General features: G+C 41.9%; 1 long non-coding RNA gene across 1 annotated transcript; it reads right to left on the bottom strand.

Annotated features, from left to right (window-relative positions):
* Positions 1–336: 336 nt before the first annotated feature.
* LOC108961933 (uncharacterized) lies at positions 337–12,171 on the bottom strand. The gene is made up of 2 exons (XR_001990347.3): positions 11,669–12,171; positions 337–678 (listed from the first exon to the last, which is right to left on the bottom strand). It is a non-coding gene; the product is annotated as an uncharacterized LOC108961933 (long non-coding RNA).
* Positions 12,172–26,623: the final 14,452 nt, after the last annotated feature.

Genomic DNA, 26,623 nt, shown 5'->3' with positions numbered 1-26,623 from the left:
TAGTGTTCTACATTTCCTAAACTGCTTTCAATCACTCTCAGAAAAAGCAGCCTGGAATGGCTTCCTTGAAATGATAAATGTGGTTTTAAATGTCTGCTCCCTCATGCTGCTGCAGTCATGTGGTCTGGGATCTTGCATGAATTCATTTCCTAGGCAGAAGATGTAGGGGAGCTTCATTTGAAATAAACAGTATTAAAAAGAGGTTGGCATGGGAATCTGACAGAAAAGTGACAGTGTACTGGGCAAGACTCAGATTTAATGCACTCTTACTCTAGATTTCCATTGTGGAACATTTTGTGAATCTAGCTTCTCATTCCAACAACACTAGGACAGGAATCGTGCTTAGTTATTGATTTACTTTGAAGATATTCAGAATAAGCATTACATTTCTTTTAGGCTTTAAATACAAGAATAGAGATTCCCAAAAATTTAGGGAGCCTTCTGTTCGGTGCCGTGTTGCTATGTTTAGACTCTAAAAGTCAAAAATTAAATGCTGGGGCTAGCAGGAGGAAAAAAGAATTTGTTTAGTTCATTTCTTTTCTTGCCATTAAGGCTTGATGAGCTGTTGCTTTCTGTCTGCAGCGTCTCCTTGAAGAGATGAGCAGGAACCTTCTGGGGAGCTTTGCTTCCTCTGAGTTGCTTGGAAGGATCTGAGCTTATGGGAATGACTGAAGTGCCCTGGGGATAGAAAAAGAAACAGTTTCATTTTAATAGGTTAATGGTTCCTGGACACTGAAGGATCCACTATTTGCCAAAACTACTTCTTGCTTTTCTTCTTTCAGCTTTCATGCTGCTGTAAATCTAGACATCATCTTTCCCTGACCAAGGAAAAACATTGACCTTTTCTGGTATTGACAAAACCAGCAGAAGACAAATCCAGATACAAATATTTTCATCCATTGCCACAGAAACTCCTTGAGAGCCACATAGCCCTGTCTGGTCAGCTGAAATGTGAACTCAAAATGTGTCTCCCTTGGCTGAGAATGGATGGAAAACCTTTCTCTAACAAAGTACTGCTATGTATTCTTCCACCCACCTCGGGAGGAGAATCATCTCTGTACCCACAACCCTGCTTTGCTTCTTTTAGGTCAGGTTTTGTATAAGGAAAGTGATGAAACTTACTTCTAGACCTAGAGGCTGAAGGTGGTGGTAAGAAGAGCAGAGCAGTTGGCTTTAAAAGATAAGAATCTTTTAAAAGACATTTTATTCTAGCAGAGACTTTTGAGAGACAACGGAATGTTTGTATTCCCAGAATTAGGATGGCTTTTTTGCAGTGCTGCTACAGTAATTAAGGTTTAGAGCTCAGTTCAAGACCTAATGCTACCACAGCTGGCAAAGAAGAGAGCATAAATAAGCTAGCAGCTCTTCCTCCTTCAAAATTAAAAAAAAAAAAAAAAAAGAGAAAAAATAAATGTCAGGATGTTCAAAATTATGGAAAAATTCATTAGAAGGGATTTTCTCAGCTGGCTTCAATGATCTTTGGATGAAGTCTTTGGAGACAACATTCCTCAGAAAACAGGGAATATCAAAGGAGAAGAGCACTGAATCTCAGCCACTGTGGAGCAGAATTAGATCTTCCCACATTTCTGTGAAGATCTATGTACTTCATTAGAGTATCTTTCCAGCTTCTTTCAGTGTCTGAAGCCCTTTTTCTCTAATCTTCAGTTGTGCCTATATTGTAGTTAGAGGAGTGGTTGGTTTGTGCAAGAATACAGGGAAGAGAAGCAGGTACATCACTGGAGAGGAGAAGTGGAGGAGACCCTAGGTCAAGTTTTGTTCCAAATGTTTCTCTTCTCTAGCACTGATTGGTAAAATCATTCACAGTCTCTCCATGGGCTAGCTTACTACAGAGTTGCATGGAAATCTTCCATGGCAACACCTTTCCCACCAGAAAAACACCAAAAACAACACCAAACCAAACCAACAAACAAACAAAAAGCTACAAGTGCTAATTTGTTCAAAATAAAGGGTTTTTTCTAAAATTAAAAGAAAAATGAAAAAACCTCTCATGTCTAAAAGAAAATATCTTATAGAAAGTCTTCAAAGGTCTAGCCTGAACTTGTTAAAAGCAAATGTTTTAGATTTTCAGCTTGAAAAGATGGGTTACCAGGGTTTGACTTTCATTTTATAGTACATGAAAAAAAATATTTTTCAAGGTGGAGCAGGAATGAGATGAGTTTTTTATCAAAATGAAACTTAGAGAGCAGTTCAAAAAGAGAGTTTTAAGGGTGTTTGGGGGGGATTTGGTTTGGCCACATAGGAAATTTGAGAAAAAAAAAATCAGTGCTTTTTTTCCATTCTGAGAAAGAAGAATGCATTCCCTGTGGACCAAAAAAAATTCCATCTCTCACCCATCCTTAATACTCAGGAGCCTGCACCTTTTGCAATGGCAGGGCTGGAGTCATGCTTGGTTGGAGCACAGCCAAAGAAAAGCACTTTGCTGTCAGGGGCATTGAAACTGCAGCTCGTGGGCAGGAGTGGGTGAGCCTGAGAATTACCCAGCCTGGCCTGAAAATTGGCAGCCTGGTTGGAAAGCATCCATGATCTCCAAGTGCCCAGGCCAGCCCAGGAAACAGCCTGATTGAACAGCCCTGATTGGGACAGCCGGGAGGCCTTTTTTGGTGAAGTGCAGACCTTTAGTCACACGCACGCGCCCCACCTCAAGCTGCAAACCCAGTCATTCTCAAAGAATGTCTTGAAAATAATTAAATGGCTTTACGTCATGTTCCAGGAGATTAAATTTTTCTGCCTTGCATTTCTTAAAGCTACCAGCTTATAAGGTAGCATGTCAAAGAAACAAAAGGTCATGCATGGCACTACTTGCTGCAGCCTGGTAGGTTACAACCCCTTTGCTTTGCTGAGGAGAGAAAAGAAGAAAAATGCAACAGGTTTGGCTTAGGCTAAGCAGTGCCAACAGGCTTTCTGCATCTACAAGTTCTCTCTAGTCACAAAATGTTCACAGAAAACAGGCACTATATTTAAGCAGAGCTGATACACCCTTTGCCTGCAAAATTTGTTGTTTTGTACACATCCGACTGCTAAAACACATAGAGTGTCCCCAGTCTCCCTAATACAATGCAGAGTGGTGCTTTTGGAATTGGTTTACCTCCTGTGAAGTCATGTATGGGGTTGGGCTGTCCGTCTCTGCTCCCACACATGCTTAGGATGGTTCTTGCACGCTGGGCCTCAAAAGATGAGTCTGGACTCTGGGTTTTTGCGGTCTTCAGAATTGTTTATTGTTTCTTATCTACAAAGTCCCTTCTCTGCCCTACCTGGATCTGACCAGCACAGCAGCCAAAGGCACTCTGACCACCCACAAGGCAGTCACGTCTTTTATAGTAAAAACTACGTATATCATATTTACTTTTTATCCCCAATACCTATCACCCTCGTCACCAAGTACACCTTCACCCCAGACCAATCCACAAGTGCCACCACCACAGCAGAAGATGGACGACAAGAAGAAGAAAGAAGAGCCTTGTGACATGCCCTGATTCCTCCATCCTGTCTCCACAACCCCCCTGTACCAAAACCCCAAAATCTGTGATTTACCCTATAATTATGTCTTCCCTTCACCATTCACACCCCAGTGATTCTCACAGGTTCCATCTCCTCATACAGGTGGCACATCCCTAGATGGATCAAAATCAAGCCACTAAGTGCTTCTGGCAACATTCCAAGGCTCCCGAGGGTTCTCTCGGTAGCCCTGGACATCAGGATTGATGTGCTGAGTTCCCACAGTCATGGGTGTCTTCCAAGTATGAAGAATAATATGGAAATTATGTATTGAACAGAATATCTGTCCTCAGGTGGAATTTATATATTCCCTTAATTTCTCTAGTATTTATAAAAACAAACAAACAAAAAAACCCCAGATTAAAAGTGAGGCAAAACTCTAAATAATACCAGTGTGGTATCACCTGCTAAGCTTGTTTTGCTTTCCTTTTCTTTCTTTTTTTCACTTTCACGAGACATAAATACCCATATTTTTATGTTATCTGTGATGAAGAAGAAATGAAGTCTCAGCAATAGGCAGAAGCAGCCCTTGGAGTAACACACTGCAAACAAACACCTCAATCTCACAGAGAAACCTTTCTGTCACAGCACCTTTGCAATCTCCTTTCTCACAAGGATTTTCACATCAGCCTAATTGTGATTCTTAGGGGAATCTCAGCTTACTCTTTGTATCAGGGCAATGAAAAATTTAGGTGCTGTTTCTGACCACTCCTCTACATCGCAACTCCGTGTTCTGTTCCAGGTCCTGGCACCCCAAAGCACAGAACAGACATGGCTCTAATAACCTCTCCTGGATGAGCTGTTGGTTTCCTCACATGGAGAAAGGACACAGAGAAAACTAGAGAGATCAGGATAAATGAAAAAGCTTCTCAAAATTTTTCTCTCTTCTCAAGTTTGTTGAAAACATCATGGAGGATGAAATAGGGAAAAGAGAAAATTACAGTCTATGGTCTTAGTGTCACACAGAATATGAAAGATGGGAAAGGAAAAACAGACAAAAGAAAAAGAAGAAATAATACAAAAATGAATGAAAGAAAGGAAATGCTCATGGTATGGAAAGAAAGTGAGAGACAAAGTGGCTGAGAAAAGAGGGAGATGAAAATTTATAGGAAACATGTGAGGCAGGAAAATAGTAGCTGTACATGTCTCTAGTGGAAAATAATTATGGGGCACGTATAAGAAAATATGACATTAAAAATTACACAATAGCAGATAAGTAAAGGCTGTGGGTAGGTCTGGATAATTCTCCTCCAAATAAGGCGGCTGAAAGTCAGCATTCCCTTATTGCAGCTATTGTGAAGCTAAAGTTCACTTGTACTGAAATGTTTCCTTACTTTGTATCATAGCCTGATAAGTGATTTGTTCCACTGGGAGAAAATGTTTTATCACCACGGCCCATGTGTGTTTTGTTGGCATAGTATCTGAAGTGCAATTATTCAATATAATTTTTCAGCTAGTGGGTATTTGTTTTAATTTTTAACAAAGGCGGGGCAAAAGAAGTGTTTTCCAAAAAAATTCTGGTTTGCACTTTCTCGTCTCTTCTTTTGCTACTTTTCCTCCCTGTCCACAGCCAGATCCACTCCCTAAAGCAGAGAGGCACTGCAGCCCTTAAATCAAAGACATTTTGGGTGTTTTTAACACTCTGCTCACCCACAGGCACTCCCACCACTTGTTCCAGAGGTTGTTCCCACTGTCCCTGGGCTGATGGGCTCGAGGACACCGAGCACTGTCACTTCTGATCTCATCAAGGGGCACTGCAGGGACTGCACACGGAGCAAACCCAGTGCCAAAGCTGCACCAGGCCTACTGGCTCTCCCAGCACAGCCACTGCCTGGTGACAGCTTCTACAACACTCACACTTGGTAAATTCCTCCTCTCCTTGATTTCATATGCTGAACAGTAGCCAGAGCCATAATCTGTGATCTTTAATATCTCCCAAGACTCTTCAAGCCGCGCAGTTTAACAAACAGGTGCCCTCTTACAATTAAAAAGACCTGGAAATGAGAAAGAACTTTTCCTAAATGTGCTGTGTAAACATCACATTTCTTTAAACATAGTTTTGTTTTCCTCTCTGTTCTATTTATGCAATAACCTTTATTTTGCTGGACTTCTTTCTCTTCAGTTCTTGAATTACACAGGATTTACATTAAAATAAAAGTTAGCCCTTTCCTTTGCTTGTGCAGACACATGAACCTCTGTCTAAACCAAAAAAAATCACAACTTTCTAGCATAAAGCATGTGATGTTTTATGGTAATGGTACCTTTGACTATTTTAACCAATAATCTTTGAAATGTACATAGAAATTAGGCAAGGTTGGGCAATATGTAAACATTACCTGCCAAGAAAGGCTGTTATACTGTACAACTGCTATAAATCACAGACTTTGTAAAGGCTGATGCTGGGTGAAATATCCTACATTCAATAATGAAACCATTTTCTTTCTTTGATGATGGGTGACTATCCCCAAGCCACTGACTGGGGATGTGTCCCATGGGATTTCCTTGGAGATAAGTTGCAGATTAAGACATTGGAGTGCTGCTTGACTGCAGGTTTATTAAAAAAATCAGCCAGAGAGTGAAAATAAAGAGAAAGCAAAAATTAAAGTGTGGCCCTGCGTAGAAACCAGAACCCAAAACTTCTTTTGGTTAGAGAGCTTACTGACAAATCCAGCCATCATTTCCCAACAAGGAAATGAACTTGTTGATTGTTCCCACTGGTTCAGGAAGAAAAACAAAGCAGGATAAATAAACAGGGTTGCCCCAAATAAATATTTGCTTCTAAGTATCAGTGTCAAAACATCATCCTCCTGGAAACAAACTGGCATGATCCTACATGTTGTCTCTTTTACTGGGATGAGGGAAAAGCTGCAGGCAGCCAGTGGGTAACTCATGGACTTATGGATATAGAACTGTGGAACCAGGACATTGCAGGGAAGATTGTGTCTTCTCCATCTGCAAAAATCCTCAGGTCTGAGGAAGAAAGTACCAGTAAGTGAGAGAAGTAGCATGAAGTCAGTCTCACTTCTCAAGGTGACCTGTCTTCCCCTTTCTCTGAGCCAGTGCTGTTGCCTTATTGAACTGGCTGAAAACCAAAGGGAATTTTGCCACTTGAAACTGTTCACATTTAAAACAAAAAGACTTTCAGAATTCCCACAAGGCAGAAATTTAATAATTATCTGGCAGCTGTGGAAAATACTTAGTGCAGTATTCTGGGACTTCACTTAAAATGTTATATCTTAATGCATGGGGTTTCATCCCTGGATTGGTTAAAGGCCTGGCAGCAGGAGTACTGGACATGACCATGGGCCACCAACAGTTCTTTGGAAATGCTGTCCCTTACAGCCCAAACTGTTCTGTGATATATCAGTGGCAGCAGGTTACAATGATCTCTGGGCAGTGATAAGGATCAAAGTGATCACAGAATCAGTTAGGTTGGAGAAGACCTCTGAGATAATCGAGTCCAACCTGTGACCAAACACCACCGTGTCACCCAGCCCATGGCACAGAGTGCCACATCCAGTTTTCCTTGAACACCTCCAGGAATGGCAACTCCACCAGCTCCCTGGGCAGCCCACTCCATATCTAATCACCCTTTCTGTGAAAAAATCCTCAAATGCCAGACCTGAACCTCCCCTGGCACAGCTTAAGACCATGGCCTCTTGTCCTGTCACTTGTTACTTGTGAGAAAAGACCAACCCCCACCTGGCCACAACCTCTTTTCACGGAGCTGTAGAGAGTGACAAGGTCTCTCCTGAGCCTCCTTTTTTCTAAACACCCCAGCTCCTCCAGGACTTGTGCTCCAGACCCTTTGCCAGCTTCACTGCCCTTCTCTGGACTTGCTCCAGCACCAAAATGTCCTTCTTGGAGTGGGGGACCCAGAGCAGGACACAGGACCCGAGGTCCTCAGTGCTTTGGGGCAGCCAGCAGGCACCACAGGGTGGTGGCACTGCCCCATTCATGGGTCCAACCTTCTGAGCTCTTTCCAGCTGGGGAGCACTGTGAAATCACTGCTCTTGGTGTACAGGCTGTAACTCCAGTTTGCACAGACATGGAGAAGACATAGTAACACAGATTAGCTCCAATTTTCGTGAAAGCTTGGGTTTTGGCATGTCTTTCTATCAGCTCGCTGCCTCCTTGTATAACAATCCTCTTTATTTAATTATCACATTTTAGAGGTTTGGAATGGGAAAAGGCCTCTTGAACCAACATTCCCCCTCCTCAGGTGACTCCACAGGTGACTACATCCCAGAATTATCTTCAGAAACCTGCTCCAGCTCCACCTTAAAAATGTTTTGAGGTTTTTTAACATCATGGCTTAACACAAATATTGAAACGTGAGATCCTGATAACATTCTGACTCTAAGCCTTGAAGTAACCTTTGAAAGCCCTACAAGCAAGTTATTTTGTGCCTTCAGAGGACTGGTTATGTTGCAGTGACATTTGCCTTTCCTCTGAGCATGGCACGCTGTGATTAAGAAGTGAGCTGTTTATCTCCTGCTCACAATCACTTGTAAGGATCTCAAGTACCCTTTGCACATCACCAGCCCCCCCTCCTGTGCCCTGTTACTTTGTCATTTACCTTCATGACCAGTTTAAGTTCTCAAGCCAGATCTGAATGCGTGGGACAGCACAGCGCTTGTTCCAGGCACACGGAGAGAATGCTGAGGTAGGATTTTATACACAGCTCTGAAATCCCTTGTGCATTCCTGTTGTGATCCCTCCACCCAGAAGTTTTATGGAACAGTCAGGCTTCAAGGCCAGGAGTTCCCATCACCATCATCTGCAGTTTTTCACCCGCTCAATCCCTTAATACCCCTAAGGGAATTGCTGTTCCCTCTTAAGTGAATGAACTCTCCTGAGCCAAGTAACTTCTGTTTAAAGTAAAATCTGTTCCTCAAGAAAAAAAAAAAAAAAACTCCAGCCTTGCTTACATCACCTTTCACTATCAAATACCTTCTCTTAACATAAGAGCTAATAAACTATGAGCAAGCCATCTGCTGACTTCATCAGTAAGTCAAACACACAGAGCTTCAACTCTGCCTCTGTGAAGCAAATTTTTCCACATATCCAAGGCTTTTTGAACTCTCTCTGGTTGGTCACATTCATTGTGAAGAGGATGCCAAAGCAGACACAGCACTGCAGAAGAGGTCTTGGAGTCTGGCTTAGTCCAGATATCCAAAACAGGGGTGTCTGCTCCTGAGGCTCTGCCATGGGCCACACCTCTTCTCTGGAAATCTGCAGCACAACTTCCCTGTGCTGCCCACAAGGAGCTGCTTTTTAGGGCCTGGGAAATGGGAACCATTTCTTTGCACCTCCAAGAGAAATCCAGGTAAAAGTTGTGGGTCACTGATTCTCTCTGGGGAGGGAACGAGGGAGAGAGCCTGCTTTTGAGGACATTTATTTCTCACCAGCCCTGATGCAGTTACCTGTTTAGGAGACAGGTTTTTTTATATCAACATTGTCACAGCACTAAACAGATGCAGCGTCAGGGTCAGAGCCCCACTGTGCTGGACATTTCTGATTTGGGAACAACAATATCTATATTTTCTTTTTTTTTTTTTTTCCTCTGCAGACTCAGAGTCCTCACAGGGCTTTTATTTCCTGTTTGTCTCACTATGTTTTAAAGTAAAAAATGTAGTAATGACCAGCCTGGTTCTTCTCTATTTTTTCAATCAGTGCCTTATTTTCATTCTTCCAACTCTCCAGCAGTGTTTGCAGTGGTTCAAAGGGTTCAAAGTGGTTCTTGAAGCTAGAACATCAGAAAACACCTTGTCAAGTCCAGCAGACTAACATGTGTACAAAAATAATAGTAGTCTTTTTCTTTTTAATCTTTTAATTCCTGACCTGTAACAAAAAAATTATAAAATTATTGACATTTTAAGGGAAACAGGGAGGATCGTGATATTTCTACAGGCATTAGAAATAATGATTTTCACTTCATTAGAGTTTACTTTACTATCTAATTCTCAGAGATTGCTCTGCTTGTTGCACCTGGCTAGTAAAGGTGTTCAGTAAAGAAACTGGGGCTAAACTCAGTAGGAAGCAATTGTGAAAGTCTTTTACCACAGAGAAGCTTTATGAAAGCAGAGATTGTATTCATTGCTTTCACTTGGAAAACAGTGCTAGGATTGGATGAGGAAAATTTAATTGATACATGCTGTTACTCTTCATTTTATTCTCTGAATAATAACTGATAAATAAATTCAAGCCAAGTCATTCAACTCTAGATTTGTTTAGAAAGAGGGCAAGAAATAAAGGAGATTGCATCCCATCTAAGGTTTGACCTGCATCTCATAAAGAGATGGGGAAGATGTAACAACTTAATTCCTATTTAACGCTGTGGATTTTGCCTAAATTCTTCTCTAGAAATAAAAATGTAGTATATCTTTATTTAGGAAAGAAAGGCTGTGATGAAAATTATGAAGAAAAAGGTAGTGGGAAGGTTCTGGATCCTGGCAGTCCCTCTGCTTTAGCTGCTCTCATCACTACAATTTTTATGGGCACTGGGCTGGACTGAGGTGTGGCTGCTGTTTGTGCAGCAGATGGATGATGCTGTGACCAAAGCATTCTGGAGGAATTGGGTTTTTTTCAGGCTTTGACACAGACTTTCTCCATAATGTTGAACAGATTACCTATGCAAAGAAAAAGCAAAAAGGTAGTGAGGAAAATGCATTCATGCCAGTGCTTAAACACTGGAGTTTATAGCATTTCAGCTTTAGAAACAGTATGGTTTTTAAAAACTATATAATTTTTAAAAGAAACAGAGCATCAAGATTTACCCTGTTATCATGTGAAGTGAGTTTTCCCTACATAACAATTTGGATGATTTCGTTCTTAGAAAAAACAGAATTAAATCCTTTAAGAGCAAAAATAGCTATTTAGAAAAAACAATAATAAGCAAGCAACAATAAGTGTATGTCATTACTGCACTCCAGAAATGAAGCCCATCTGAAATCTGCTCTCTAAATCTTACTCCACTGAGCTCCTGTGGGCATCCAGACCTCTGTGAAGGAAGAAGAGATGGCAGAGGAGAAATGGATGAGAAGTTCAGCCAATAAAACATAAGAGAGGTGCTGGATAAGGTGGGAAACAGTAAATACAAATGTCAAAGATGAGTTAAGGAAAGCTGCCCATTTTGTTTTCCTCAGCCTCAGAGGGAACGGTTGGCTAAGAGAGTTTGTGTCCACAGAAAGTGGTTTCCCCAGAAATTGCCCTCTGCACAAGAAGTTGGAAGGCCATCTCTGCCAACCCAGACCTTTGGACCATTTTATCACATTGCAGCAATGCAAAGAAGTAGCTGCCATCCTCTCAGGCGCCATACGGACCCAAGCCTGGGGATGCTCTTATGAGATTCAGCAATTATATTTTAATTTTCCCTCTTCTTTACTGGAGGGAAACATGCTATCAGATTAAAAAAAAAGAAAACAAGTGGAAATTCCATGGAATAAAAGAAAATGGAAGGACTAAGGGCTGAATTACTGAAGAGTGGAAGGAAAAATTACCCACCTTTCAAACCTGTAATGCTTCCAGCAGGAGAAGAGAGACACCCAAATGCCAAAAGGACAGAGGAAACAGCAGTGACTTTGAAGATCTAAATCTTCTCCTCTGTGCTGTACAATGTGTGCAATTTTGACTCGTGTACACACACGGAGAAAGTGAAATATCTTGAATTACTTGAGAACTTCAGAACATTACAGGACATGTTCTCTAACATTTTCAATGACTTAAGCAAGTCAGAGGAGATGCAGCAGCTCCACCTTTCTTCTGTAAGACAATATTGGCACTTCAAAGGACATGGTGGCCATGGAGAACTTGCTTTTCATGGTCACTAAGTACACCTGAGGAGTGCCAGCACCATTCCTGGTGCTCTGCCAAATACAAAATATACAGAGCTCTCTTTAAAATGAATTCCATGTAAAGGTTCAACCCAGACACTCCAGGAACCAGTGGGAGGGTTGCGAAGTCAGTCACAAGAATAGAGGACTCTGTTTTCCAAAAATGCCTTCCTAATGTAGAAATACCATCATGAAAACTGACCTGGACTCTCAAGACTGTAAATTCCACTGACAGACACCTCTGTCTGTCTAAAAATGCCTCTCCACTTTTTGCTTTTTGAAAATGCTGTGCCCAAGAACAACTAAAAGCAACTCACCCTGTGGAAAGCAATCTGAGGGAACCGCAGACTCCTTGAATGTCACTGGATTTAGAAAGCAGATCCTGAAGCCACACAGTGTCCCCAACTTCCTGCTTACAAACTGCTTTAGCATTGACTCAGTGGGAATAACACCATCCACTGAATCACCCACCCATCTGCAACACCTGCTTCTTCCTCAGCCATTCCGCCTTCCCTGGGATGACTCAGCTGAGCCTGGGAGATGGGAGAAGGCCATACCTAGAGACACATGGCCCAGGGGGGAATTCAAGGCCCCCTACTAATTCCTGGTTTTCTGCAATCTGGGATGCAATAATCCCTTGTCCACTCCCTGTGACTCCACACAGTTGGGGGGTGTTTTGTAACTCGTCCAGCCCTGCCTATCTGGAACACTTTTCCTGCCGAGACAGTGACTCACTTCCTCTTTAGGAAGCTCACCCAAAATCCTTTTCATTTTAGCTTATAAACTATTATTAACTCCATCTGTAAAGCAAAACTTTTTACTCATCTGTGGTGCTAAATGGGAATTTTCCAGTGATACACATTATTTTTTTTAATTGGAAGATGTTGATTTGTTAGAACATAAATCTTTTTTAGAAGAAAACCAGTTTTGCTTTGGCTTTCATCAGAAAAAGTGTTTGCATCCAAAGAAGGAGAACAGCTCAGCTTAGCCAAGACACCACTGGTTAGGTCACTGACATGGCAAAACTGAGCTTTCTGTCTGCACAGGGATCTGAACCTGGCCACACTATCCTCCACAGTGCCATAACAGCAATCATCTCTTAGGATGGAACAAGTTCATGGTCTCCCACTGATGATGTTTTATTGAGTCACCAGTCAGTGTTATCAGAACTTGGTCCTGATATCTTCTCCATTTCACATCAGTGCTTAATCCTTAGGTGTCTGGCAGTTCAGGAAAACGACAATTTTTTTTAGTCTTTCTCATTTTCCAGTGAAGCTTCAGAAAAATCTCAAGTTGTTCTCACTGAGGATGTTTTCAGATCCTTAAAGGCTGTCACAGAAGAGGAGAAATACAGAAGATTCCAGATGAATTGTACTCCCTGTGTTTCTCAGAAGTAGTCCCAAGCAGGAGGTCACTCCAGTCACCTCACAAACACACAGACTGCAGCAGTGGGTTTTTTTAGGACTGGTGGCAAATTTTTTTATGATGTACTTTCATCATAAAAGACACCACATGAGTCAAAGGGTTTCCTCTGAAGTCCTTTATATTTATATTACTCTGAAGTCCTTTATATTATTCTGATGAGTGAGGTGATGGGTTTCTGTGGCCAATGGACACTCCAAATCGGTTGGAACCTAGGCATAACTGCACATTTAGATTTTGTTCAGATAGTAGATTGTCAATTATCCATGTGTCTGTATTTTTCCATGGGCCATAAAAGGAAGACTCAATTAGCAAGTGTGGCTTTTTTCCCCCTCTATTTTCACCCATGGCTCAGGATATATCTTTCAGATGCAGTTTCAGAAATAAACTTAAGGTTAAGTTCTGACATTTAAATATATATTCAGTAGTTTCATGTCTGAAAATGCTCCTTTTTGCAGCCAGAAGGATGCCATTATCCTCTGAACTATTTCCCTGTTTTGTATTCCTATAGTACTGCTCAGTAGGAATCGTGGGGCTAATGGAACCATTCCCGCTCATTTTGGTTTTTGTTATCTGTTATTCATCAAGTGTTGAGCTTCTGGGGATTTTACAAACTATATTAACTCTCTTACACCTCTAGATCGCTCCCCATCTAACAGCCAAGAAGTCCTGGGACTGCTGACCACCATGGTCCTGCAAAAGCAATCGTGTGCTGTTCAGCACCCCTTTGATCCTCACAACCAAACAGGATGGTGGTAGATCTTTCTGAAAAACAAAGGCTTTTGTTGCAATGTAGGCTGGAACACCCTCCTCTTTGAGGACACACTGTCTTTTAGTACTGTTTACTTAACTGCAAGGCTCCATGGTGAGAAAGGGCTTCTTTCTTCTAAGAGAACTTCATCACTGGAGAGATCTCATTTCTGGGGAAAATGTTTCTCATCTGTTTCTAGGAAAGACATTATTTCAGGGAGCCTTAGCCTTGGCTGTGCCTGCTTTCCATGTACATGCTGTGGACCCATATTTACTGCTAGAACAAAAGGACAAGGGAGGGAAATGTCTGTGTAAAGGAAATTTTCAACCTAAGAGTGGAGAGTCTCAAAGGGTTTTGACTGCAAAGGAAAAGGAAAGAAAAAATCCAAGCCAATCTGCCTTTTCCACCCCCTCTATTTGTCAGTTGCTCCCCCTCCTTTAGACTGTCAGATTTCACTCCCATTCTACTGTATGGGCACATAAATCTTGCCAGAAATGCTTCACTCACTTAACACCTACCTGCTGGAGCTTAGATTCAGAGAGAGGGGAGAAAAAGCAACCTCAAATCCTGGCAATTCTTATAAATCACAGTGTTGCTAATCTCTTTTCAAGAGAGTCGAATGTAAAGTCATGTTCCTTCTTGTGAAAACATTACTAGCCTGTGGGTGTCAACACAACCTTCTTTTCCAAGAAATCTGTTGCATCCCACAGCGACTCTGGAGAAATTGCACTCTGATGACAGTGAAGAGAGTCTGCTAGAAAAACAGCACACGCCAATTCCATACAACAGCAACCTCAACCAGCACTTGTTTTTGTAAGATCAGCTCTCTCTAATTTCACAAAAAGCAGAACTGAACTTGACCAAGATATATTTTATGGGAGTTGTTTTTACAACCTCATTGTTGCGAGCTCTTTCCCCACCCCAAAATCACATTTTCAGCTTCCTTATTCATTCCGTGCCAAGACACACTATCCATTTTTTTTTACAGCTCCCATATAGAATAAACAAGAACATAAACCACCTGGCAGCTACCTTTACACATCCTTCTACACCCTGTCCTCCTACAGTGGGACTGTCTCCTCCTCTGGGAGCTCCTCAGCACCAAGTTGGTCAGTCAGCCCTTGCAGCTACCCTGTTTTGATAAAAGTCTTGTCTCTTCCTGAGGAAAAGATCATCCCCAGTCCCTCAGACCATGGCAGAAATCTATCTAATCATGAGTTTTGAGGAAATCTAAAGATGCTTCCCAGATTATTATCCGGAAAGTGTCCATAGACGACTTGCAAGGAAAGAGCCCTTAACAGGAAACATTTTTGCAACTAAGGGAAGAAAAAAGAGATGTTTTATGAAGAAAGGACAGAAGAATCTCAATTAGTCAGAATGCAGTACATTACTGAAAGGCAGCAGCCATTAATTATTTTGTTCCAGTATTTAAAGGGTGGCTACAAAGAGGATGAGAACTCCATTTTCCACGTGGAAGAGGCAAGGGGTAATGGGTACAAGTTACTCCTGGAGACATTTTGATTACAAACAACAGAAAAATTTTTACAATGTGAGCAATCAGACATTGGAATGATCTGCCCAGGGAAGTGGTGAACTGGACACTGTCAAGATGCAGATGGGGAGGCTGCTGGGCTATTTTGTCTAGACTGTGCTTTTACTCAGAGAGTTTAGACTGGAGATCCTTGAGGTTCTTTCCAACCTTCTATTTTATGATTCTAATTGCATTTGAAGCAACATGGAGTGTGGATTCTCCTCTATGTTAGAAGTTACCAGAACAGGAAAACAATTTGAATTTGTGTGCATGATGAGGAGCACCATAAAATGACCAGAGATCTTTCTAGTTAATCCCTGAATTACCCAGTCTGAATCATTGGGGTTAACAGTTTGTGTGTGTTGAGTTTATGTATTAATTTATTTGAGTAGAGAGGAAAGTTCATATACCCATTTGTGTGTGTTGCAGTAGTGTCTAGAGCTCAGACCATGACTTTGGGCTGTGTTTCTGTCCAAAATAATGACTCGGCGTGTGACAACTTCACATGAAGTCATGGGGCTGTCTGAGAAGGCTCCACTCCAAACAAGACTTATCCTTTCCAGCCCTCCCACTTCCCTTTTTGTAGTTACCACTGCCAGGGTGAAGTCAAGCCCCCACCTTTTCAGCCTGCCCTGAGAAAGCACATACCAGGCTGTGTCTGTCAGCCTTGCATGCACACCTCAGGCATGAACAGGCAAAGCTGGGTGCCTCACACCCCTTGAGGGGTGCACTTGCTTGCTGATGTGCTGTCACCATGGCAGACTTCATTATGGGAGAGTTTGTTAAAAAATAAACAAACTCTGAGCTACCAAAAAAACCCCAACAAGCCATTGTTCAAACGCAGCTATTCATGTGGAAATAAGTGCCTGCTCAAGACAAACAAGGAGCTGGTTCCACCTCACACATGGTTCTTCACCTTTATCTTCCAAAGAGCAGGAGGAAGAATTCACCTCTCCTTCTAAAGTTCACCTCTCTCTTCATCCTGCAGTGGGGAGCCCTGGGAACTCTGCTGCTGTTCGTGATTCCCTCTCTCTCCCTCCCAGGCTGCAGCCTGGACTGCCCAGACCCAGGAGAAATCAGTCCAAGAGCTGGCTGTGCAAAGGGGTTTGGAAGAATGATCCCACCAGGGATCCCAGCAGTCACCACCTGGCAGCATCAACCAGCCCTGCTTTCACCTCCCTGGGACCTGCTCTGTGGAGCATCTGTCCTCTCCCAAATCTCTTTCTTCTCTGATGATCTACAAATCTGGGAAAATCTGACAAAACCTTCCAAAACCCATCAACAATAAGGCAGGAAAAGTGATGCCTTGAGAGGTTACCTGGAACAGAGGCTGGACAGTGTTAAAGGAATAAAGTGGGGATTTATTAAAAAGGCCTTCAAAGGATGCACCTTGGGCAGTACAAGAGCCTGGCCAAGGCTACACCCAAGATGGGCTCCTGGGTCACACCTTTTCCCACTTTTACAAGTTTTGGTCCATTTCCATGTTAATTGTCCAATTACAGCTTCAGGTTATGCAGTCCCATCCTCTCAGATTGCTCTCCTCAATTCCCTGTTGTTTGCACTTTTTGGGGCTGAAGCTGCAATGGTGTCCTTGGTTCTGGGGCTGGAAAAGGATTGTTTTGTCTGACTGAACTGTGAGGAGAACTTGCTGACACTTTATATGAAGTTCAGAGTTCTGCACTAATGCAGTACAGGATCTGGAAAATATGAAAGCTAAAACTTAAAGCATCAAAAAGAAGAGAAGAAAAAGTCACTGAAAACAAATGAACTAAAGGCAAAAGGAAACTCACACATGTTTTAGAATTACTGTCCGAGAGATTTGGAAGAAAACAAAATCATTTTTCTATGAATTGTTTCCTATTAAAATTTTGTAGCAAATCATGACCCCAATAAGAGCATTGGCAAGCTGGCATCTATTTAGTTCTGGTTCATTAATCCATTCTGAGAGGTGACAGCCCATATAATGATTTCTTGGCAAGGCAAAGAGGCAGTTCTTTGGGTAGATCATAACTCCACTGGCATCACATGGTGCCACAATAATTTATACCACACAAGGGCCTATTCCACCATCTGAATTCCCTTGCCCATCACATTGCAGCTTGTATCCAGGCCAGCTTGACTTTTATGGTTAGCGTCCCCATCGTTTGTTATTCACACTGTGGCAGAAACTTGAAGTCACAACCAGGATGCCTCTTGCTCAGGGTTAGATGCTGTGACAACATGTGCAACACGATTCCAAAGAGCTTTCACCCTTGCTCTGCTGTTATCTGTCACGTTCCTACCCCCAGTCCATCCAAACAGATTTTCACCAAGTGCTGAAATGGCTGAGCTTTGGCCAAGAAGGCGCCATGGAATTACTCACAGTGGCAGGCCAGATGAAATGTAAGCATCACCAATTCATCCAATTATTTTTCAATAGAAGCTGGGGCCAGAAGGGACTTTGTACATCATTACTCTTGATATTCCAGACATTCTTGTTTGCAGTTTGGTTCTGCAGAAAGAAATAATAGTTTGTTTCATTGACAAGAGAGGACAAGTAAAAATTAGCAGATTTTATGGGACATAAAAAAGCCCATTAGAAAATGATGTAAAGAGAGACATTTTTATTGGGCAACACAACTCTTTAACATGTTTCAAAATAAAATATTGATGAGAAGAATATGACTGTGTTTAGCAAATATTATTTTTGAGTCATATATAAGTTCAAAGAGATTATAAGAAAATAGTATAGGAATGTGATGGATAAGAGGAGGGGAAAAGTGATGGTAGTTTAAAATACATCTCTTTTTTTTGGCTCTGTTCACAGAAGAAGGTAATAGTGGCTTCCTGAAAGCTGATTTTGGTAACACTTCCCTTCCATGCTTTAGTTCATTTACTGTTCCTGTAAAACTGAACTGCAACATAAATCCAAACCATAAATATGGGCACCTCAGGACTTCTGGATTTCTTGAAATTTGAGTACAGATCTCTGTTCTGCATATGAGCCAGGACAGAAGTCTAGGTCTGAATGCCCTCAAATAAAATGTGGGTCCAAGGGATCCTCAGCTGGTTCTTCTGTCCACTGGAAAGGCAATTATTAACCAGGAAACAAGAAGGGAGAATGTCTTAAAAAAATACTTGCAAAATGAGAGTTGAACAACTTGAGCTGGAATCTGCTTGGAAGTGGCTCTATAAACAGAACTTCCCATGAATCAAAAACCTATTTAAATTTTTGTTGCAACTTGATTTAAATTTCTGGGTTATTGAAATTTATGTGAAATTGAGATAAACCTCCAAGATTCAGTCACTTTTAATAGCATGAGATACAGACTTCTCAAACCTGCTGTGAAAGCTGGAACCTGGGCCAGCTTTTCACCCACAAGACGAACTTAACATCAGTAAAAAAATACATCACACTGTTCTTTCATTTCCCATACAGTTTAAGGAAAAGAGAAAAAGAAAAAAATAAAATAAATAAAAAAACCCCACCCCAACAACAACAAAAACCAACCAAAAAATAAATCCAGGACAGAGAAAAAATTTATTTCTGCAAAACGCAGTCCTTTCTTATTCTGGCACTTGCACTTCAATCAGGTGCTTTGTTTCATACATTCAGCAGCTTGTATGCATCCCCACTTCTTCCTGGGAGTCACACAGTCTCTTTACAAGCAGGGCACACCTCAGAGGTGACCCAGAAACCCTCTCAGCAAAGCACTTGCCTGCACCCGTCAGAGGCTGAGCACGGCTGAATTGGCACCTTAACCCATACCAATCCACCTCTGCCAACTCCAGGCAGGAATTTTCTAACTCCTTGTTCCAAAAAAAAAAAGAAATCTCTCCAGCCAAAATCCCCTCCTGGCCTGCAAATATGTTCAGGCATACACCTCTGTGTTGTAAATGAAATATCTGGCTTGCTGCAAAGCCGTGCTGGAGGAGCCAACTGGAAGCGAGCGCTGGGAGAAGGTGTTTGAGCTAGTGAATTTAGTGAATTCATGGATGTCTCATCCAAAGCAGCATTGCACATTCCCCTTCAAGAGTCACGTTGGTGGGGATGAATTTCACACCTGGTCTTTCCATGCCCAGTAATGGGTGTTTTGAGGAGGACTTCTTGGATTGCCCCATGTGGAGGTCACTCATCTTTCATCCTGCTTGCAAAGGGGAGCAAAGCCCCTGTGCCATCCACTGACTTCAGCAGGAAGAGTTACAAGGGACTCAAGGTGTCCTGTTTAATTCCAATCATGTGATTATTGTGCCCAGACTGTATCTTTTCAAGTCCAAGCCCAAGAAAGTGGGGCCTTTGAAACCACTAATGAACACCAGTCCAAAGACTGCAACTTCTACTTGCCTTTAGATGCACAAAACATTTCTAGCAGGGTTGGTACGAATGGCTTAAATTTTGATATTATGTTTTTTTCTGCTTTCTAGATTTCAGCATTTTTAAAGGGTCACATTAGTAAGAAGGAAAAAAAAAAAGAATATTCAGTGGAAGGGATTTTGTGTGTTTCTTAATGAACTAGGAGGGTGATTGATCACAATTTCATCTGGAGCAATGAAAAGACCAAAGCAAGAAACCATAAACTTTCATTCTAAGAGTAAATTGGTACTGAAAACTGTCTGAGTGAGTGCCAGCAGTCTGATTTCTGATCTTTGGTGTACATGCATTCAGGTTTATTCCAATGTAATACATGAAGTAATATGAAGTCATAATGAAGTAATGAGGTAATACTGAAATAATGAAGAAATCCTATATTTTCTCAGATAGCAGTAGTAGAGTATCTAGCAGTCTTGAAAAGCTGTTCAGGGTTTGCAAAATACTATATCAAACATTTATTGGGCAGAGTTTATATATTACCATAATTTTCCTCCAGATTTTTCTCTCTTCAGAAGTCAACAAAGAAAAGCAGAAACAAAGGCTGGGTGATTCCTCAGGAATAATTGGTCTATTATTTTCCTGAGGGCTTGACTCTCCACTCCCAACAGGCATCTGACTGATCTGGTATCAAAAAATCCCCAGCAATAAAGAATCTATTAAGCTCTTGTTGAACTTGGCACACGGTATTTCAAATTAAATTCATAAAGGTGAAGAGCAACTGTCAGGCCCCACATGTGTAGGAGGACACAATTGTGCAGCAAATTGTGGGAGGCAGAACCTGACCATGTCAAACTTGAGGATTCTTCTAAGAAGAATCCATCCAATCTCCACAAGCTGAGCCTTGCAGGCAGCTGCTCCTTCTACTGTGTCCTGAATAAGCAGCTCTTTCCCTCTCAAAAGCAAGGAAAAAAGCTTTAAAGAGGGGAGAAAACAGGAAGAAGCATCACCTTGGGAAAGCATAGCCACTCTGTAGAATGAACACCAGGAACACCTTTAGCAGCTGTCTGAGTTCATTTCACACTTCCCATGTGTGGATGCAACTTCCACACATCATCCATGTGCATGTCCCCATCTCCCACGCACTAAAGCACAGCAGATCCTTTGCCACTCTTGTCCCCCTTCCCAGAGGCCAGTTCTTCCAGTGTTTAGTGTGTGTAGGAGGCTTGCATGGGCTCACCACTGCTTGGAAAGAAGCTCTTCCATCCCAGGAGGTTTCTGTACCCCACTGCCATCCTTTGGGAGCTCTGTTGTTTCCCCAGTGCTCCCAGCCCGATGCATTTTGCCTGTGTGAGGTCCCTGCATTTGAGCTTTTCCTTCATTCACCAGCAAGGGGAGCAAAGGACACTGCTCTCCTTGGAGCTCCTAGCTGCCAGATTTACAGTCTGGGATCTGTCTGGGATTTTTTCCTCATTTGGCAGCCAGGTCCTCTGACACCTCAGGTACTGTCTGTCATAGGAGCCCCCAAGGCCAGGCCTGCTGAGATGCATTTCTTGATACCCAGTATGGAGAGACTTTGGTGGGGTAGCATCCTCAGGAGAAACTTCCAGTGCTTTTCTAAATTCCTCAAGAAACTGTTGCCACATCCCACATCGGACTGCAGGCTCAGCAGGCATTGATTCCCTGCTACTCTGTGGATTTTTGGACTGCAGTGTTGAGGGGCAGTGAGAGATGGCTGCTCCCTAGGAAAGGGGAGTCAGGAGCCCAGACTCACAAAAAGGCATCAATGCATCAGCTCCAGGGCTTGTTGGACTCCTGGTGCAGTTCCCTGGCCAGGCAGAGAAATTACTTGTTAAAAAGAAAGAAATGTGCAGCTGTTTCCTGACTAAAGGAGCTGAGTTAACTGAAGAGAAGAAACAAAGGGTCAGGGCCATGCAGGCAGGAATGGGGCAGGGTATGGCATGAGTAGAGGAGGAGGAAAGGTGCAAGGTGGGAAAACATAATAATGGTTCACCTGCTGTGGGTGAGCACAAATTGATCACCTCTGTGCTGTGCAGCAGGAAAAGCCATGGAGAGCAGCTCCCTGGAAATGGGAGCTGCATGTCCTCCCCTGGTTACTACTTGATAGCAGGAGACCTCTCCTGTCTGATGTGGTTTTGTGCTGACAGTTGGTTAAAAAGCATTGCTGTGCTTGTTCTTTCCTTTTTTACCTATGGATGGGAGTAAAGAGCTTTTTACCTCTGAAGTGCCACATCACTGGGCTCACAATAAATATATCCACTTTAACAAAATGCAAGACATAAGAAGCGCTCACAACAGTTAAGAAGAATCGATTATCACATCAGTCTTGGCCATTTTTATAGTTTTCCATGCATTTATACATTTCATGTGGTGCAGCTGACGTAAAATACAGCCCAGAAAAAACAAGTTGGCCCAGCTTAGAAAAACCTCATATGCTTCAAGGTATTTGCCTAGGCTCACCAAGCTCATTTTTTGTTTTGCATTAAAATTCTACAAGGACACAGGATTAACCCCACTCCAGCTATTTCAGACCTGGCAATGTGGTATTTAAAAGTTAATATTGTAATCTTAAACCTGTAACTTGGGCCAAATCACCCTAATATACTTTCCTTGGAGCAACTTTTTATTGTGAACTTTGGGAACTCTATATTTGCTGTGCATGAATTTTGTGTTTTCTGTGCATGAATCTTGTGTTTAATTTTGTGTTTTCTGTACAACTTTTAAAAGCTAAAAATAAATATTAACTTTACCTGTTTAAGCATATAAAACTCAAATATGTATTTAAAAACTGTACCTACTTAAAAATACCCAAGCAGATACAGAAAATATAGAAATGAGATGGTGTTGTATACTTAAATTTTTTTTAATGAAGCTGTTTTGCTATGAGGACAGAGATAGAGGTTTGACACTCTTCCAAATATGTTTTATGTTATCCCAGAGAAGTTTTAGGTGACCTGTCCTCAGAGTGTTCCAGGCCAGGTTGGACAGGGCTTTGAGCCACCTGGTCTAGTGGAAGGTGTCCCTGCCCATGGCAGGGGGCTGGAACTGGATGATTCTTGTGGTTTCCAACCCAAACCTGGCTGTTGAAAAAATATCCCTTTCAAAAGAATGAAATAAAGGCTATTTTATTTTTCTCCCTAGCACAGTCTCTTTATTCTATCTAAAGCAGACTATGATGAAGGCTAAATGCTTTTGTCTGATCACTTGCTCATGTTGCAGAGAAATCTGGATCCTGTCCCTGCCAGGTGAGTTTCAGGACTTGTTAGGGTCCAAGCCAGGCTGATGCAGCCAGCTAAAGGCCAGGCACTCATCCTCACCACTTTTCCAGCCCAGCAGGTGAGAAACTGCAGAGCTGTGGCACCTGGGGTCACCCCCAGATGATTTCTGCGCAGCTTTCCTGGGAATGTCTGTCTCCTGCCCTGCCCAACCTCCTCTCCCTCCTCTTTTTCCTCCTCCTCCAAGCCCCAGCGAAGCACAATGTTTCTGTGCCAAACACGCTCCCATTGTTTCCCCTGCAGGACACTGAGAGCAGCATAATTCATTCCCTGAGCTGGTTCAGCAGGAGCACCAAGCAGGAGACTTGGAGAGCTCCATATGTTTATCCTGTCAAAGGAAAGATCGAATACTCCTTTATTATAAGTACCTCATGTACTTTAATCAAGCAGAAGCCAAACATGAATCAATATCTGGGGGTTAAATCTGGGAAAATTCAAATGAGAAATAAGGCACAGTGCTCTAAGATAATGATTAATTATTTTCCCAAACTACCACATGCAGAGGTGAATCCTTTATCTCAAGCCCAGGTGCCTTTCTGGAGGAGATGCTTTAGGCAAATACAAGATGTTGAACCCAGGTAAAGGTAATTGAGTGAAATTTTCTGGAAGTCAGACCACTGGCTTTCTTGGCCTTGAAGTGCTGATATCTAATAATTGCCTGATTATAAATTGTATTTAACTTGAACACAAAGGATTCAAGGCAAAAAAACCAAAACATTTTAGAAGATTAGAAAGCCAATCCATGGTTTATGCCATTCAAATCTGTAAAGCCACGAGAAAAGATGATCATATTCCCTTCACCATGGAAACACAAGTACACTGAAGATATCACAAGGTTGGTTGTTGTGTGATAGAAGACAAACTGGGACACAAGGGCTGAGAAGTGAATGGTTAAAAATTAATTTTGGAAGGAAAAAAAAGCAACTTGTTACAGACAGAACTTTTTTAAAGGCTGAAGGACTCAGTCTCTAAGATGCATCCTGAAATTGCAATGGGAGGAAGGCAGCAAAAAACACATTTCTTGGGAAGGGCACTGGTAAAACCCAAAACCCATGCTTAGAAAGCCCAACATGCAACAGCAAGTTGAGGGGAAAGGTTGTAAGGTAGCATGGCAAGACAGAAGATAATGTAAAATAAAAATAAAAATCAAGCTATCCTAAAAGTTGGGCCAGTAAGTATTACATGAAAAAATTCATGCCATTTCCCAAATCTGAACTGATTTTAATGTTATTCACTTCTCTTGTGACAGTGGAAGGACAGCAGTGTGAGGTTGTTGCTGGCCATTTTTCAATTCAGCAATGCTTTCTTTTGCTAAGACACAGATGTGATTTTTCAGATTGCCTGAACATGACTACCAGTCAGTTTTCTATTAGAAATAAATGTGTAAAGTGACTATTTCACAGTGGATACAGAAATAAATATCGCAAACGTGAGGAACTACATACAAAGTAGGACAGCTATAAATCCAGAACCTCTTGGATATTGTTTCTTCTCTCCCTGGAGTACATCAGGAATAAGTTGGAGTAAGGGCTGAGGTTTCTTTAGCTCTCAGCAGCTTCTGGGAGGACTTCCCAAAGTCATGGGACGTGGCAGCCTGTCACTGAGGGATAACATGGATTAGGTAAGTACATTTAGCTTCACCTCTCTTTTTCTTTTGAGAAAAAGCACCTTTCTTTTTTCTTTCCCTCAAAGCAACCACAGCAGTTAGCCAATATTGAATACCTTGAGGGTTGTTTCTATTGGGAAAAAGAAGCCAGTGCTGGAGCTGGGTGCTTTGTGCAAGGCTTATTATTGAAAAAGGATGTCAGGAGCCCTGTTTCCCTGAACTCAGCATGGACGGACAATAGGACGCAGTTTCTATTTCAAGACTCTTTTCAGCCAACACAATCCATAACAGAACTTCTTTTTTCCCCTGGTCTCTCTCTCTCTCCACAGCTTTATCTGAACAGCAGATGACAAGTAATTTTCTGGTGTGTCCTCATTTTCCATCTCTCTCTATTTCTTTTCCTGCAGACAGGGCATGCACACTCAGCTGGTATTAATTCAGTCCTTACATCTTTTTGTTCTCTGTGTTCCCATTCAGGCTACCATTTAGAGGGGTTTCTCCCATGAGGAACAAAGAGGCCATTAATTTCTCCACTGTTTCACTGACTCAAAGGTATTAATGCTCACCAGATTCAGAGCAGAGATGTGACTGCAGATGGATCAAAGACAAGATTTGCTGAGGGCCATCCACTCAAGACAGCAGCACCTCAGCCATAGCTCCCCCAGCCTCTCCACTTGACTTGCTGGCACGTGCAGTGACAAACCACTGAGGACAAGTTTTTTCTCCTAACACAGATCACTTGCAAGCCAAAAACTTCTTTTGCTGAAAGCTGTGCCCTACCAGTTTATGTCTGTCGCTACATTTCTCTTCACAGAGAAAAGCAAAGCACATCTTCCTAGGAATATTTCTGGGATTCACATTCTCTGAACCTCAGAGAAAGAAAACACCAATTCTTAATCAGTTGCTGTGCCTGTGTTTGTGCAAAAATAGAATGTAATATGGAGATTGTTCACCCCAAGTGATGGTGTTTTGTTTCCTTGGTCTATCAGGGCAGAGTGTGTGTGTGAGTCGGGACTGTCAGGTGACAGCCATGAGATTCTGGGCAGTTGAGTGCTTGGCAGATTCAGTTTAGATGTGATGTAATATAGTGTAATATAATATAGAATAACACAGTATAATAAAGAAATTAATTAGCCTCATATAATAAAGTAATTAATTAGCCTTCTGATAAGATGGAGCCCTCTTCATCATTCTCTCCCCTCACTGGGGGCAGCCTGCAAATTCTAAATATATCTACTCGAGATGTAACTGTCTAAGGCTGCAAAGTCAAAGAAGGGAAAGAGTAGCCCCAAATGTGAAAGGGTAGCTGTCTTTCTATAACAAAAAGATTATTTTATTTCATGGCCACATTGTTTGTTCTTTTTGTGGCATGGTCTGTACATGATTTCTGTCCATGCCCTGGCTCACTGTGCTGGAATGCTGTGCATAATGGACAGGTGGGCAGTGAGTAAACCCTTGACAACTCATAAGATGATGTGAGACACAGAACACAAGAAGGCAAATACAAAACTTTAGCTCAGTTCCTATCTGAGCAGAAATCACTGCTTGTTTATTATTTGTTTTCCAGGATTTTTTTGCAAGGAAGTTGTTTCCTGTCAAGCTGAGCCCCATGATAGAAGAGCATATAAAACTCAAATGTCCAAATGCAATTTTTTAAAAATCAGGTCAGATAAATCCTATGAAGAGGGTCAAAGTAGAAATAAGAGAGAACAGAAAGGGGGAAAAAATGTACAGCTGCCTTTCCTGTTCTCATTTAACCTGAATAAGAAATTAAGGAGAGGAAGAGGGAAGGAAGAGGAAAGACAGAACTAGAACAAAACTATTTCAGGATCTTTTATGGATGACAATCTTTATATTTACATATGAAACCAGACTGGACAAAGCACTAAAAATATACCATATCTTATTGGGAACAGCAGCAGGGAAATACAGCAGTTGACATAAATGGCCTTTTTCTATCATTAGCCTCTGTGATTCCATGCCCATTTCATTCACAGCGTGTATCCTTCTTACAAGTCTCTCTGTAATAATAGTTCCAGAAATACAATCCACCCAGCCCTCATTCTCTGCACTGCTGAGGAACTGGAGCTTTTTAGTGCTTGTCATCTTGGTGTGGACATTGATGACAGACATCCCGACGCTCCTCTCTATTCCATTAGTTTTATACCATTATAATTCATGCAGGGGGGAAATGTACAAGCAGAATGTCTCACACAGGTTTTGGGGTGATTTCTGCAGAAAGAACAGAGGATGCAGCTTGCTGCAAAAGTCCTGGAGAAAATGAGCACTGTTTTCTGTCTTTGATGTACACAGAAATTACTTATCAGCCATTAAACAACTGCCTTGACATTTTACACTTTCTCCCGTTGTCCAGGCCT

This window comes from Serinus canaria, chromosome 1 (assembly GCF_022539315.1).
Source record: "Serinus canaria isolate serCan28SL12 chromosome 1, serCan2020, whole genome shotgun sequence".
Lineage (NCBI taxonomy): Eukaryota > Metazoa > Chordata > Aves > Passeriformes > Fringillidae > Serinus > Serinus canaria.
This window is presented reverse-complemented; position numbering and strand designations above follow the sequence as displayed.